The 16,381-nt window shown below is 40.8% G+C and overlaps 1 long non-coding RNA gene across 1 annotated transcript; it reads right to left on the bottom strand.

The window, feature by feature from the left end:
* Positions 1–11,196: 11,196 nt before the first annotated feature.
* LOC132896037 (uncharacterized) lies at positions 11,197–13,534 on the bottom strand. The gene is made up of 3 exons (XR_009655913.1): positions 13,391–13,534; positions 11,565–11,587; positions 11,197–11,480 (listed from the first exon to the last, which is right to left on the bottom strand). It is a non-coding gene; the product is annotated as an uncharacterized LOC132896037 (long non-coding RNA).
* Positions 13,535–16,381: the final 2,847 nt, after the last annotated feature.

Here is a 16,381-nt window from a genome sequence, read left to right as displayed (position 1 = left end):
ATGTGTGTGTGCTCATTGCTCACGTGTGTGTGCATGTGTGTGTTCACTGCTTCAGATGGGTTAAATGCAGAGAGGAATTTCACAAGTGTGTGATGAATAAAAGTTGTTGTTGTTGTTGTTGTTGTTGTTAAAATGGGGCTGTCAATGGGGGCGTCGTGGCTCGGGTGGCTGGGGCGCCGTGCCGTGGATCCGGGGACCCGGGTTCGGTTCCGACCCGGGGTCGTTTCCCGGTCCCTCCCTGTCTCTCTCTCCCACTCGTTTTCTGTCCTGTCTCTGCACTGTCCTGTCCAGTAGGGGTGAAAAAAAGCCCAAAAAATATCTTTAAAAAAAAAAAATGGGGCAGTCAAACAGTAACATGAGTCTGACACAGTAGCAGAGACGGTTTCACATAAAGGCAGCAACAGCCACCATCAAATGGTGCGGTTGGAGTCTTGTTCTCGGAGTCGACTTTGACTCAACTCGAAATTTTCTTGAGTGACTTGGACTTGACTCAGACTTGAACACTGGGGACTCGAGACTGGACTCAGACTCGAGGTTTAGTGACTTGACTACAACACTGCAGTCACAAGCCTTACATTTGAGCCCTACTCATGTTGCGTTTTCAAATAAAGATTTTGCATGTCCATACATCCACACCCTTAGAACTTTGTAAGCATTCAGTAATCTTGTCACCCTGTTATAGCCAGTAGTAAAGTCTACACCAATGCTACCACAGCAAACCTGAAAACTAGCAAGGCTACTAAGCAACAGATAATCCACCCAGACACTATTCTGCTGCCTGTGTCCAAAGCCTTAAAAACCATAGCACTGTATGCAAATTGGAGCACAGCAGCCATGACCAAATAACAAGAAATCCAGTCAGGTTACTCATTAATTCAATTCAACAAGCTTTGCTTTCGTTAAATAGCAGCATTTAATGTCCAGTACATTACAGCAAGACATCAACATATAGTACCATAAATTGCAGCTGCTAGATAACTATTTAGTATGTGCATTCAAAATACCAATCCATTAAACTTTGCTTGGAAAATTTACCACTTATCAGCAGAGTCAAGGTCATTCATCTATTCGTTAAAGCCCCGTTGAATTCTTTTTCTTACCTGTTTCCTTGTTTATAATTGTAAGGCATTCTAAGACTCAAGTCAGCTGAATAACTTTAAGTATATACCGTAATATGCATTTCCTAGACCTCCAAGATCTCTACAGTTGGAGAAAGCTATGGATTATCATTCAAATTCCACAACATTCACGCAAGAGAGTCCAATATTTCATGAGTAAGCTGCAGTAGTAATGTATTAGGTAAAATAGAAAAGTACATTGTGATCACAAAGCAGAAGTACAGTGGTGCTTGAAAGTTTGTGAACCCTTGAGAATTTTCTATATTTCTACATAAATATGACCTAAAACATCATCAGATTTTCACACAAGTCCTAAAAGTAGATAAAGAGAACCCAGTTAAACAAATGAGACAAAAATATTATACTTTGTCATTTATTTATTGAGGAAAATGATCCAATATTACATATTTGTGAGTGGCAAAAGAATGTGAACCTTTGCTTTCAGTATCTGATGTGACGCCCTTGTGCAGCAATAACTGCAACTAAACATTTCTGGTAACTGTTGATCAGTCCTGCACACCGGCTTGGAGGAATTTTAGCCCATTCCGCAGTACAGAACAGCTTCAACTCTGGGATGTTGGTGGGTTTCCTCACATGAACTGCTCGCTTCAGGTCCTTCCACAACATATAGATTGGATTAAGGTCAGGACTTTGACTTGGCCATTCCAAAACATTAACTTTATTCTTCTTGAACCATTCTTTGGTAGAACGACTTGTGTGCTTAGGGTCGTTGTCTTGCTGCATGACCCACCTTCTCTTGAGATTCAGTTCATGGACAGATGTCCAGACATTTTCCTTTAGAATTCGCTGGTATAATTCAGAATTCATTGTTCCATCAATGATGGCAAGCCATCCTGGCCCAGATGCAGCAAAACAGGCCCAAACCATGATACTACCACCACCATGTTTCGCAGATGAGATAAGGTTCTTATGCTGGAATGCAGTGTTTTCCTTTCTCCAAACATAATACTTCTCATTTAAACCAAAAAGTTCTATTTTGGTCTCATCCATCCACAAAACATTTTTTCAACAGCCTTCTGGCTTGTCCATGTGATTTTTAGCAAACTGCAGATGAGCAGCAATGTTCTTTTTGGAGAGCAGTGGCTTTCTCCTTGCAACCCTGCCATGCACACCATTGTTGTTCAGTGTTCTCCTGATGGTGGACTCATGAACATTAACATTAGCCAATGTGAGAGAGGCCTTCAGTTGCTTAGAAGTTACCCTGGGGTCCTTTGTGACCTCACCGACTATTACACGCCTTGCTCTTGGAGTGATCTTTGTTGGTCAACCACTCCTGGGGAGGGTAACAATGGTCTTGAATTTCCTCCATTTGTCCACAGTCTGTCTGACCATGGATTGGTGGAGTCCAAACTCTTTAGAGATGGTTTTGTAATCTTTTCTAGCCTGATAAGCATCAACAATGCTTTTTCTGAGGTCCTCAAAAATCTCCTTTGTTCATGCCATGATACACTTCCACAGACATGTGTTGGGAAGATCAGACTTTGATAGATCCCTGTTCTTTAAATAAAACAGGGTGCCCACTCACACCTGATTGTCATCCTATTGGTTGAAAACACCTGACTCTAATTTCACCTTCAAATTAACTGCTAATCCTAGAGGTTCACATACTTTTGCCACTCACAGATATTTAATATTGGATCATTTTCCTCAATAAATAAATGACCAAGTATAATATTTTTGTCAAATTTGTTTAACTGGGTTCTCTTTATCTACTTTTAGGACTTGTGTGAAAATCTGATTATGTTTTAGGTCATATTTATGCAGAAATATAGAAAATTCTAAAGGGTTCACAAACTTTCAAGCACCACTGTATTTCATTGTTACCTCTGCCAACTGTATTGGAGAAGGTTATGTTTTCACTTCTGTTTGCTATTTTGTCTGTTCCCAACATAACTCAAAAAGTAATGAACAGATTGTGATGAAATTTGGTGGAAATGTGGGCCATGGGCCAAGAAACAATTCATTAGATTTTGATGCAAATGAGGACATGCATGCAGATCCAGGATTTTTTTGGTCCGTTCCCAATGTAACTCCGAAAGTAGTGAACAGATTTTGATGAGATTTTGTGTACAGCTTTTGTATTATCCGAGGTTCTATTGATTTTGATGTTCATAATATGTAGCTTGGCAGAGGTATGTACTCTACCAAGTGCCCTTCCAATTTACTTCTTAAAAGGTGGAAAGAACAGCTAAAAGGGTTAAATTGTATAAGTTATCTGTTAGTGTGATTTTTTCACACTTTTTTTCACAATCTGGAGTCATAAATTGGAATTAACACCTCGGCCACCACGTGACACGATGCTAGTTCGGCCCTGGGGCACATTTCTAGCTAAAGTTTTCACATGAACCAGATGCCCAAATCTAAATATTTTCTCTGAAATCTCAATGATTGCTAAAGCTGCTATAAGAAACCCAATATTACTTTGCACTGGATCCAGTTCCACTCCCAGTAACACTGGGCGCAAGGTGGGAGAAATCACACCAGATTGGATGACACTCCATTACAAGGCACCATGCACACACATTCACAACAAAGGGCAATTTAACATCGATAAACCTGCATATTTTTGGACAATGGGAGGAAACTGGAGACCCTTGGGGGAAACTTATGCCAACACGGTGAGAACAAACCTTCACACAGACAGTAACCCCAGCTCAGGTTCGAATCAGGGCTGCTGGAGCTGTGAAGTGGCAATACTACCCACAGCATGCTCAAATGTTGTGGCAAACAAAAAAATGATTATTGATCAAATCCATACTAGGCTTTATAATCGGGGCAAAAAAAAAAAAATTAAGTAGCCAGGAAGCAGCTTGCAGTCACAACAGTCCTGGAACATTTATTAGGACAGGAAGACATTAACAGGCCCCAATATTCGGGGAAACAAATATTTTCCATGTACTTTAAGTTTTCATGTCTTATGAAGTTAGAGCAGGCTGACTGATGGATAGACCTATTTGGGGTGGGTTTTGCATTTACATTAAGGCCCAGTACAGCATGGATGAACCTGGAAAAGGCACAAAACCATTTAATGAGCAATGTCTGTGAAGGTTCTCAGACATCCAGGTCATCGTAAACCATAGGTGCTAAAGAAGGCAACCAGACTCCCTTAAAATTCTTGATGACGTTTCACCTCTCATCTGAAAGGCTTCTTCAGTTCTGTCTGACTAGTGGAGAGTTCCAGGTATTTATTCTCTAGTGGACCAAAAGCAACCCTAAGGAGATTCGTTGAGGTCACATGGGTCGTTGACCCTCTCAGTCATCCTGTAGGTCTTAGGGTCACTGGAGGACGGGTGTGAATGGTGTTAGCAGCCTAGAGGGTGATTAGGGGGATCTGTGAGTTGTTGGCTCTCTCTGCCATCATGTGAGTCATTGAAGTCAGCTGAGTCTTGGTGTGGATGTGTATTCAATTTTCTGGGAAGTGTGCCAAGGACTGCATTATAGGTGGCTGATAAGTGGTGTCCCAGACCACCTCCTCTGTTCAGTGATGGTCGTTCCAGGTTGACGAAGATGGCTTCTTTTACTCCTCTTTCAAACCACTGGTCTTCTCTGGCTAAAATGCATACATTGCAGTCCTGAAACAAGTGTCCTTTGTTATTGAGATGAAGATAGACTGCAGAGTCCTGGCCTGAGGAACTGGCTCTCCTGTTTGTGTCTGGGTATTCTGTCCTTAGAGTGGACCAATTTCTGCCTCAGAGTGTTACTGGGTCTGAAGTGTACTGGGATGGTGTGTTTGTAGAAGATCCTCCTGAATTTCTCAGATAGTCCAGAAATGTAGGGAATGACAATGTTCTTGTGTTTGTTGCTGTTTCCTTCCCTGTCCATTGTGTTTCTTTTCCTGGTCTTGACGAAAGCCCAGTTGAGATACCCACACTTCTGAAGTGCTTCCTTGATGTGTTTTTGCTCTTTCTCTTTTCCCTCTACCATTGTAGGAATGTTCTGAGCCCTGTGATGTAAGGTCCTAATGACACCCAATTTGTGTTCCAGTGGGTGGTGAGAGTCAAATAGTAGGTACTGGTCTGTATGTGGGGGTTTCCGGTAGACCTCGATGCTAAGGCTTCTGTCTTGGCTGATGTGCACACTGCAGTCCAAAAAGGCTAGGTTGTTTCCACTGACATCCTCCCAAGTGAACTTGATGTTGATGTTGATGTCCACTACATTGATGTGCTCTGTGAAGGCTTCCACCTTATGGGTTTTGATTTTTACCCAGGTCTCATCCACATACCTGAATCAGTGGCTGGGAGTGACTCCTGAATAAGTGGTCAAGGCTTTGTTTTCCACTTCCTCCATGTATAGATTGGCCACTATAGGGGACACTGGTGAGCCCATGGCGCACCCATGCTTCTGTCTGTAGAACCATTAGTTGAACTAGGTGGTGGTCAGGCAGAAGTCAAGCAGGGTGCAAATGTGGTCAGTGGTGAGGTTTGTTCTGTCCCATAAGGTGCTGTCTTGAAGAAGTCATTTCCTAACTGATTCAACTGCTTCTGTGGTGGGAATGCAGGTGAAAAGAGAAGTGACATCGTAGGAAACCATGGTTTCATCTCAGTCAAGCTTTAGATCTGCAACTTTTAGTGGCAAAATCTTGGGAGTTATTGACGTGATGTACTGTGTTTCCCACAAGGGGAGCCAGGATGGTGGCTAGGTGTTTGGCAATGTTATAGGTGACTAAGTTTATGCTGCTGCTGATGGGTCTGAGTGGAGCTCCTTCCTTGTGAATCTTGGGAAGTCCATAAATGAGAGGAATGTCTTCCCCAGGGTACAGTCTGTAGTACAGAGATCGGTTGATGGCATGGTCCTTTTCTAGTTGTAGGCAGCTCACAACTTTCTTTTTGTAACTGCTGGTGGGATCCTGCCTCAGGGTTTCATAGGTGGTTGTGTCACTGAGGAGACTGGTCATCTTTGAGAAGAGGAGGAGCAAAAACACGTCAAGGAAGCACTTCAGAAGTGCGGGTATCTCAACTGGGCTTTTGTCAAGACCAGGAAAAGAAACACAACAGACAGGGAAGGAAACAGCAACAAACACAAGAACACTGTCATTCCCTACATTTCTGGACTATCTGAGAAACTCAGGAGGATCTTCTACAAACACACCATCCCAGTACACTTCAGACCCAGTAACACTCTGAAGCAGAAATTGGTCCACCCTAAGGACAGAATACCCAGACACAAACAGGACAACGTAGTGTATGCAATTCAATGCAACGTACACAGACCTGTACATTGGGGAAAAGAAACAACCGCTTCACAAGCGCATGGCTCAACACAGGAGAGCCAGTTCCTCAGGCCAGGACTCTGCAGTCTATCTTCATCTCAGTAACAAAGGACACTCGTTTCAGGACTGCAATATACACATTTTAGCCAGAGAAGACCAGTGGTTTGAAAGAGGAGTAAAATAAGCCATCTTCGTCAACCTGGAATGACCATCACCGAACAGAGGAGGTGGTCTGAGACACCACTTATCAGCCACCTATAATGCAGTCCTTGGCACACTTCCCAGAAAACTGAATACACATCCACACCAAGACTCAGCTGACTTCAACGACCCACAGATCACTCTAATGACCCTCTAGGCTGCTAACACCGTTCACACCCAACTTCCAGTAACCCTAACACCTCCAGGATGACTGAGAGGGTCAACAACTCTCCTTAGGGTTGATTTTGGTCCACTAGAGGATAAATACCTGGATCTCCCCACTTGTCCGACAGAACTGAAGAAGCCTTTCGGATGAGAGGTGAAATGTCTTCAAGAATTTCAAGCAAGTCCAGTTGCCTTCTTTAGCACCTACCATTTAATGAGCTAAATTTGAAAGATCAAAAATGTGCTTTATATCACTTCCTGTGTAATAAGACTTTCAAAGCAACACTCAGTGATACTTATTAATTCAAGGATTTTTTTTAACTAAATGATGAAATTTCTCTCATAATTGGATGGACCTTAAGTGGTACACATTTACTTTGTTTGTACATTTGGACCCTGCACAGAACCTGAACTTTATTATTTAGTTTGGATCTTGACCAGCATACAGATGCAATGTTTTAACAAGTCCATCACCTCTAATTTAGGCTTTTACTTCGACCAGTTTCCCCAAGTCTAAACATGCTGTGTGAAATCGTATTGAGACACACCATGTCCGTTATTGTGCAGCTGAAAGAATACAGAAGCTTACAACTCTCAGTGCCAAAGGTAACAGTCAATAGAGGGCTTTTTTCCCCTTTCATATTAGAAGTGTGCTGGAGGTGTTTACATAACAGGACCATGTGACGACCTCTACTGTTAGTGCTGTCAGTGATCGTGAGGAACCGAAATGGCCTGTAGGCTCAGGATCTGTTAAACTATTCATAAGCACATCTGGTACATCTGTTACTGATATGAGAAATCCAAAACACTATAATTATAAACAACATGACTACTATATGCCATTCACTGTAGGTTGACAGACCGTTTTCATTCACATTACTGACTGCATAATGACCAAAACTGCTCTTAAACTCAGATACTGTATATATTTCTGTGTCCATTTTTTTAAAGAAACAATATCCAACACGTTTTTATATTGCATATGCCTTTCATTTTAAGAACAAGCTCTTTCATCTTCTTTATGTTGGACAAACTTGACATGTTTGATTCAGACCAGTAAAAAGCTTCACTTGATTTCACCACAAAGCTTGTAAACTGCATGACAACCAGAAGCACCTGTTGTTTTTAACTGATTCCATTAAGAGCACTCCAGCGTCTGTTGAGTACATAGAATTTAGTGAGCATTTCATGAAAATGGACACACAAGCCAACAAGTCATGGACAGTTGGAGAGATAAAAGCTAAGCAAGCTTATGGAGAAATAGTGCTGTCAAGGCTGTTATAATAGTGACATTTTAGTAACACAAATATTTTTCATACCATAGGCCTAAAAACTGATTTTTTTTAATTTAGCATTAATAAGGCTTTTATTTGCCTTACTTCTACTAGCACATTATGTTTAAATTGCTATTATAATATTTTATATGCATTTTTCTTCTTTCTTCCACTACTGGAGTTATATACTGCATTATTATTATTATTAGTTTTACTTTTTTAATTTCTGTTCTGTACTCTAACCCTTACATATTTAATCCTAAATGATCTGTACTTGCTGCTAAAAGCAAGTAAAGATGGTACTCCTGTAGAGTTTAAATGAATATTTGAGTGTCCATAACAGACATTTAATCAACTAAGACCCTGTTTAGAATTGGTATTAAAGCCTGTCTCGGTGTAATTGCAACGTGTTTGTACTGACCTCTTGTGACCACATTTTGTCAGTAACATGTTACTCCAAAATCAACACAGAAATACAAGCTAATACTAAATGGAATTTCCTGTACAGGAAAAAAAAAATTTCATTGACCCATGTTCATAATGTTCACTCAATTCATCTTCAGTAACCTGGTCAGACTTGCATTGGATTCAAAGAGAATTACAGTACCACTGGCTACAAGGTGGGAAAACTCAGCCAGGATGGGACGACAGAACATTACAGGACACTAGGTATACACAATCACAACTAGGAACAATTTAGTGCTCACAATCCACCTACATGCATGATTTTGGACAGTTGGAGGAAAAAAGACCCTGTAGGAAACCCACAAACATGGGAAGAACATGCTTTCACAGAGAGTAGCCCAAGCTCAGGATTGAACCAGAGACCCTGGAGCCATCAATGGGCCAAGTTTTTATCTTTTCCCCAGAAAAAAAATAAAATCCCCCAAAAATTTCATTGTACTCTCTCCAATGACAAAGAAATTGTTTTTGCCTTCCAGTAAACCCCTTTTAAAATAGATTTTCCATGGTCTACAGTGCCTTGCTGTAGACCATGGAAAATCTATTCATACCCCTTGAACTTTTTCACATTTTTCCACCTTACAACCACGAACTTAAAAGTTTTTTATTGAGATTTTATGTGATAGACCAACACAGAGTAGCACATAATTGTGAAGTGAAACGAAAATGATCAATGGTCTTCAAAATTTTAAACAAAAATCTGAAAAATGTGATGTGCATTAGTATTCAGCCCCCATGCGTCAATACTTTGTAGAGCCACCTTTTGCTGCAATTACAGCTGCAAGTCTTTTGTGGTATGTCTCTACCAGCTTTGCACATCTAGACACTGAAATTTTTGCCCATTCTTCTTTGCAAAATAGCTCAAGCTCAGCCAGATTGGATGGAGAGCGTCTGTGAACAGCAATTTTCAAGTCTTGCCACAGATGCCCAATGGGATTTAGGTCTGGACTTTGACTGGGCCATTCGAACACATGAATGTTCTTTGATCTAAACCATTCCATTGTAGCTCTGACTGTATGTTTAGGGTCATTGTCTTGCTGGAAGGTGACTCTCCTTCCCAGTCTCAAGTCTTTTGCAGCCTCCAACAGGTTTTCTTCCAGGATTGCCCTGTATTTAGCTCCATCCATCTTCCCATCAACTCTGACCAGCTTCCCTGTCCCTCCTGAAGAAAAGCATCCCCATAGCATGATGCTGCCACCACCATGTTTCACAGTGGGGATGGTGTGTGCAGGGTGATGAGCAGTGTTTTCCGCCACACATAGCACTTTGCATTTAGGCCAAAAAGTTCAACTTTGGTCTCATCTGACCAAAGCACCTTCTTCCACGTTTGCTGTGTCCCCTACATGGCTTCTTATGCCTGTCTTTCAACAACGGCTTTCTTCTTGCCACTCTTCCAAAAAGGCCAGATTTGTGGAGTGTACGACTTATAGTTGTCCTGTGCACAGATTCTCCCACCTGAGCTGTGGATTTCTGCAGCTCCTCCAGAGTGATCATGGGCCTCTCGGCTGCTTCTCTGACCAGTGCTCTCCTTGCTCGCTTTGTTAGTTTAGGTGGACGGCCATGTCTTGGTAGGTTTGCAGTTGTGCTATACTTTTTCCATTTTTGAATGATGGATTGAACAGTGCTTCTTGAGATGTTCAGAGCTTGGGATATTTTTTTATAACCTAACCCTGCTTTAAACTTCTCCAGAACTTTATCCCTGACCTGTCTGGTGAGTTCTTTGGTCTTCATGATGCTGTTTGTTCTTCAGTGTTCTCTAACAAACCACTGAGGCTTTCACAGAACAAGTGTATTTATGCTGAGAGTAAATTACACACAGTAGGACTCGATTAACTAATTAGATGACTTCTGAAGGCAATTGATTGCACTGGATTGTATTTAGAGGTATCAGAGGACTGAATACTAATGCACACCACATTTTTGTTTAAAATTTTGAAGACCATTTATCATTTTTCGTTTCATTTCACAATTACATGCTACTCTGTGCATCACAAAATCTCAAAAAAAAAAAAAAGTTCATGGTTGTAAGGTGGAAAAATGTGAAAAAGTTCAAGGGGTATGAATACTTGTAAGACACTATTATAATTTAGCTACTATAGACTGAAGGACAGGCCAGTGATTTGCAGTTACATTAACACCAGTACAGTATAGATAAGCTTGGAGACAAATGCCTGATGTATAATTCAAGGAACATCTGCCATAAAATCCTCAACTACATCTGTAGTCCTATAGATCTCCCCCCAAAATACAGAATCAGAGCCTCACATGCCCATTGTTACTTCCTTACCACACCCTACAACCCTCACCCACTTCACCAGGTAGAACCATTGAATAACACTGGAGCCAGTCTATAGGAATGCATAAAACAGTTCACCTAAGTCACATTTGTTCATCATTTTAAGAGACAGGACCTCTCTGGATAAGGGAGGAAGATGCTCAGGGGTACAAAACCCTGAAACTTCAACTGGAATCACAACCCATGCAGTATCACTTCAACTCTCATGCACAGCAAGATTAGTAGACTCATGGTACTTCAAACAAATCAAGCCATCACAACAAACTTGGTCTTCATTGCCTGGTCACAATACTGTGCAGCCAAATCAATACCTTTGTTCAATGTATTTAGTGAGTTAGGCCATGGTGTCCAAGTCACTGTAGTAAAAAATATTCAACTACTTTCCTAGTAATGCAGACCAGGGAGGAAAACCCACCCCACCCACTAAATATTCAACAAGACCACAGTGGATTTCAAACCAAACTTTTTATTGAAACTGTATTAACAAAAAGATGCTGCACTGGAAAGACTGGAAAGTCCAAAAGGTCAAGACCAGCATCCATCTGGACAGCCTGGAAACAGAAGCTTCCTCCATCACACCTGACTGGCTTCAGTCCATGGACAGCACCTCTTCCTAAGGTTGGACCTTTCCATAAGGCTCAAAGGGAACCCAAGATGAACAGGATCTCCGCTGCAGCAGACAGGTTGCAGTTTACTTGGACCTCTGCCTCATCTTTCTCCTTTTGCGCTTCAGCCTGGAAAAAGAAAGAATTAATTCCCCCCCTCCTCTCCATGCTAAGAGCAATTAAAGGAGAACAGTATTCAGAAAGAGTACACACCTGCGCATGCGCTTCTTCCTCCACTGGGGGGAAAAAAAGAGCATATTAAAAAAATAGGAACACATACACATGTGGAAGCTTGTTTGCTCCATTTGTCCATTTAAGTTTAACTGCTCAAGCACCAACCACCAAACCAAAATTCCTTGTATGTGAGAACGGACTTGGCAATAAATTAATGAACCAGGGCAAAAATATTAAGGGAGTCAATTTCAGCTCGGAATGAGTTGATTCAGGATTCATTCACGGAGAAAAAAAAAAAAAAATTAAAGCGCGTTTGCCAAGCATGTATACATTAGTGTTGTGACGTTCGCGAATGAACCGATTCTTTTGAACAGCTCCTAGGCATGAACGATGAGAACCGAGTCTCGAGCTGGGGGAGCCGTTCTTTTTCTGTACTGTTTCAGATGAAAAAGCTTTTGCCCAAGGACAAGTAGGCTAAACAGCATTTGCCTTTTATTTATTCAAGTTTTATCTGTTTGCCTAATAGTTCAAATTGTTTTGTATATAGTTTATAATGTTGTGTGATTAATGATTATTGTGGGAAAACTACTTTGTACGGACGTTCATTTAATTTATTCTATCGTCATTTTGTTTGTTCTATTTTTGTGCATTTTATTTATTTATCTGTTTGTCCAGTTGTATCTATTTTTCTAATATATTTTTTGCATTAATAGTTTGTTTTTTCCTATTAAAATAATCTTGCGTTCTTGTTATAACTTTCTGACTGTTTAGTTGTATCTATTTGTCACAATTTCAATATTTAATATAGAAAGTTTGTTTTTCTATTAAAATGTTCTTGTGTGATAACTAGTTCTTGTGCTATATTTATTGTAGTTGTATCTATTTTGTATCTCAGACTTAAATATTTTTGTAAAACAAGTGTTTTTCTATAAAATATTCTTGCGTTCTTGATAACTATGTTCTTGAGTGGGTTCTTTTTTTTTTTTTTACAGAAAAGCCGTTCTGCATGGACATTCATTGAAGCCCTCATTTTTTTTTAATGGTTATTTATGAGCGTTTAAGGGTTACAATAATGTAAGTCTAGGTTGCTTTATATAAAAGGTATGTCCAGAAATATTGATGTCACTGTCTAAGCAGAGGGATCTGGCTTCTTTAGACGCTGTCTTCTTAAAACTGAATAAATATTTAAAAAGAGCCAAATGAGCCAGTCTTTTGAACGGCTCTTTTCAAAGAACGGATCACAAAGATGCGGATCCCATTAAAAGAGCCATAAATCCCATCTCTAGTATGCATTTAAAGTATAGCAAGTTACATAGCATACACTTGGACAGAGAAAAAAATTAAAATAAAGTCAACATTGACAGTATGGGCAATCAGGAATCAAATAGTGATCCTGTGAGTCGGCTCCAGACAGGCAGCACGCTGCGAAATGCTAATAACGATTAGCAAACAGCTCATTAGAAGTACCAAGTTAGTTCTTATTATATCGTAGTACTATCAAAAAAATAAAAAAAAAGTGTATACCACGGGTGCTAATGCATTATAATACCCCGCAGAATCAACCATTAATTCAAACGCGTTTTATGGGGAATCACTTCCGAGACAGCCGCCATTTTGTTTTTCATGCTAGTTTAGACAATTCATGTTTACCGAAAAACTCAACCAAGTGCTTCAGTGCTAACGCGTATACATTATTTAAAAATGCTTCAGCAAACTATCACCGTCAAACAAAATAGTTAAGGAGCTAAAAGCGGTTAGGTGAGAGTTAAAGTTAATGGTTGATGCTATGAGCTTAGCCACACTGTTCTCAAACATGACAATTTCCTGTCATACTGTTTTAAAACACCATCCAATTCCCCACTTACCTTCGCTCTCATGTTGGAGACGTTTCTGTAAAGAAAGAGAAGGTGAAAATATTAATCGATGGCCTTTAAATAAGCGTGATTGCTTTGGATTAAATCAGTAAGCCAAAAACGACTTCAGAGAACAGGAGCTCCCTCACCTCAGAAAGAAAGCTAAAACTTCAAGAGGGCGTCATGACGACGCGGAACATTTTTATAGAGACGACACGTCACATTCTCGCGAGAGCAGAAGAGTCTTGGATACAAGCGATGGCTCGCATTGTAATCTCGCGATAGCGCACATCGGAAGCCGGAGGCTTGCTCGTGGAATTCAGAATCAGGTCAGAATCATGTTTACAGGCCCATATGTTGACACACACAAGGAATTTTTTTTTTTTGGGGGGGTTATATGTATATGTAAGTTATGTAAGAAAATGTATATATGTACATGTAATGTACAATATGGACAATATAGACATTACACAATATAATAAATATGCAATCTACAATAATATTGTTATAAATATTGCTTATTATAGATATATATTATATTATAAATATTGTATAAAATACGGTGGTGTAGTGGTTAGCACTGTCGCCTCACAGCAAGAAGGTCCTGGGTTCGAGCCCAGCGGCCGACGAAGGCCTTTCTGTGTGGAGTTTGCATGTTCTCCCTGTGTCCGCGTGGGTTTCCTCCGGGTGCTCCGGTTTCCCCCACAGTCCAAAGACATGCAGGTTAGGTTAACTGGCGACTCTAAATTAACCACAGGTGTGAGTGTGAATGGTTGTTTGTCTATACAGTGGTGCTTGAAAGTTTGTGAACCCTTTAGAATTTTCTATATTTCTGCATAAATATGACCGAAAACATCATCAGATTTCCACACAAGTCCTAAAAGTAGATAAAGAGAACCCACTTAAACAAATGAGACAAAAATATTATACTTGGTCATTTACTTATTGAGGAAAATGATCCAATATTACATATCTGTGAGTGGCAAAAGTATGTGAACCCCTAGGATTAGCAGTTAATTTGAAGGTGAAATTAGAGTCAGGTGTTTTCAATCAGTGGGATGACAATCAGGTGTGAGTGGGCACCCTGTTTTATTTAAAGAACAGGGATCTATCAACATCTGATCTTCACAACACGTTTGTGGAAGTGTATCATGCCATGAACAAAGGAGATTTCTGAGGACCTCAGAAAAAGCATTGTTGATGCTCATCAGGCTGGAAAAGGTTACAAAACCATCTCTAAAGAGTTTGGACTCCACCAATCCACAGTCAGACACATTGTGAACAAATGGAGGAAATTCAAGACCATTGTTACCCTCCCCAGGAGTGGTCGACCAACAAAGATCACTCCAAGAGCAAGGCGTGTAATAGTCGGCGAGGTCACAAAGGACCCCAGGGTAACTTCTAAGCAACTGAAGGCCTCTCTCACATTGGCTAATGTTAATGTTCATGAGTCCACCATCAGGAGAACACTGAACAACAATGGTGTGCATGGCAGGGTTGCAAGGAGAAAGTCACTGCTCTCCAAAAAGAACATTGCTGCTCGTCTGCAGTTTGCTAAACATCACGTGGACAAGCCAGAAGGCTATTGAAAATGTTTTGTGGACAGATGAGACCAAAATAGAACTTTTTGGTTTAAATGAGAAGCATTATGTTTGGAGAAAGGAGAAACACTGCATTCCAGCATAAGAACCTTATCCCACCTGTGAAACATGGTGGTGGTAGTATTATGGTTTGGGCCTGTTTTGCTGCACCTGGGCCAGAATGGCTTGCCATCATTGCTGGAACAATGAATTCTGAATTATACCAGCGAATTCTAAAGGAAAATGTCAGGACATCTGTCCATCTCAAGAGAAGGTGGGTCATGCAGCAAGACAACAACCCTAAGCACACAAGTCGTTCCACCAAAGAATGGTTAAAGAAGAATAAAATTAATGTTTTGGAATGGCCAAGTCAAAGTCCTGACCTTAATCCAATCAAAATATTGTGGAAGGACCTGAAGCGAGCAGTTCATGTGAGGAAACCCACCAACATCCCAGAGTTGAAACTGTTCTGTACAGATGAATGGGCTAAAATTCCTCCAAGCCGGTGTGCAGGACTGATCAACAGTTACCGCAAACGTTTAGTTGCAGTTATTGCTGCACAAGAGGGTCACACCAGATACTGAAAGCAAAGGTTCACATACTTTTGCCACTCACAGATATGTAATATTGGATCATTTTCCTCAATAAATAAATGACCAAGTATAATATTTTTGTCCCATTTGTTTGACTGGGTTCTCTTTATCTACTTTTAGGACTTGTGTGAAAATCTGATGATGTTTTAGGTCATATTTATGCAGAAATATAGAAAATTCTAAAGGGTTCACAAACTTTCAAGCACCACTGTATGTGTCAGCCCTGCGATGACCTGGTGACTTGTCCAGGGTGTACCCCGCCTCTTGCCCATAGTCAGCTGGGATAGCCTCCAGCTTGCCTGCGACCCTGTAGAACAGGATAAGCGGCTACAGATAATGGATGGATGGATGGATATTGTATAAAATATATGTAATATACATCCATCCATCATCTATAGCCGCTTATCCTGTGCAGGGTCGCGGGTCTATGGCATAGAGCTTTGTATGGACCAATGTACCGAGCTTGTAATTTCTTGCATACGTTGGCTTCTTTGAGGTCCCTCATGGAGACCCACACCTGATCACCTGGAGAGTACTCTGGGTTCTTGCTTCTGCATTTATCTGCATATTTTTTGCAAGAGTAGAGTTGTAGAGTTTACAAGTTCCAATCTCTGGTGTACCTCCTCCTATACCTGCTGACTCCTCTTGAACCATGAGTCCACTGCTTCTACCTGGGTGGGCAAGTCGTCCAATGGAAACGGGGGGGGGGGGGGGGTGTTGGTAGCTGAGTATGCACTGAAATAGTGTCAATTGCATCATGGCAGAGTGCTTGAGTGAGTTTTGTGCATACTCGGCCCATGGGAGGAATTGTGCCCAATGCCCCTGATTCC

Source organism: Neoarius graeffei, chromosome 13 (assembly GCF_027579695.1).
Source record: "Neoarius graeffei isolate fNeoGra1 chromosome 13, fNeoGra1.pri, whole genome shotgun sequence".
NCBI lineage: Eukaryota > Metazoa > Chordata > Actinopteri > Siluriformes > Ariidae > Neoarius > Neoarius graeffei.
Note: the sequence above shows the minus strand (reverse complement) of the source record. Positions and strands in the feature narration are given on the sequence as shown.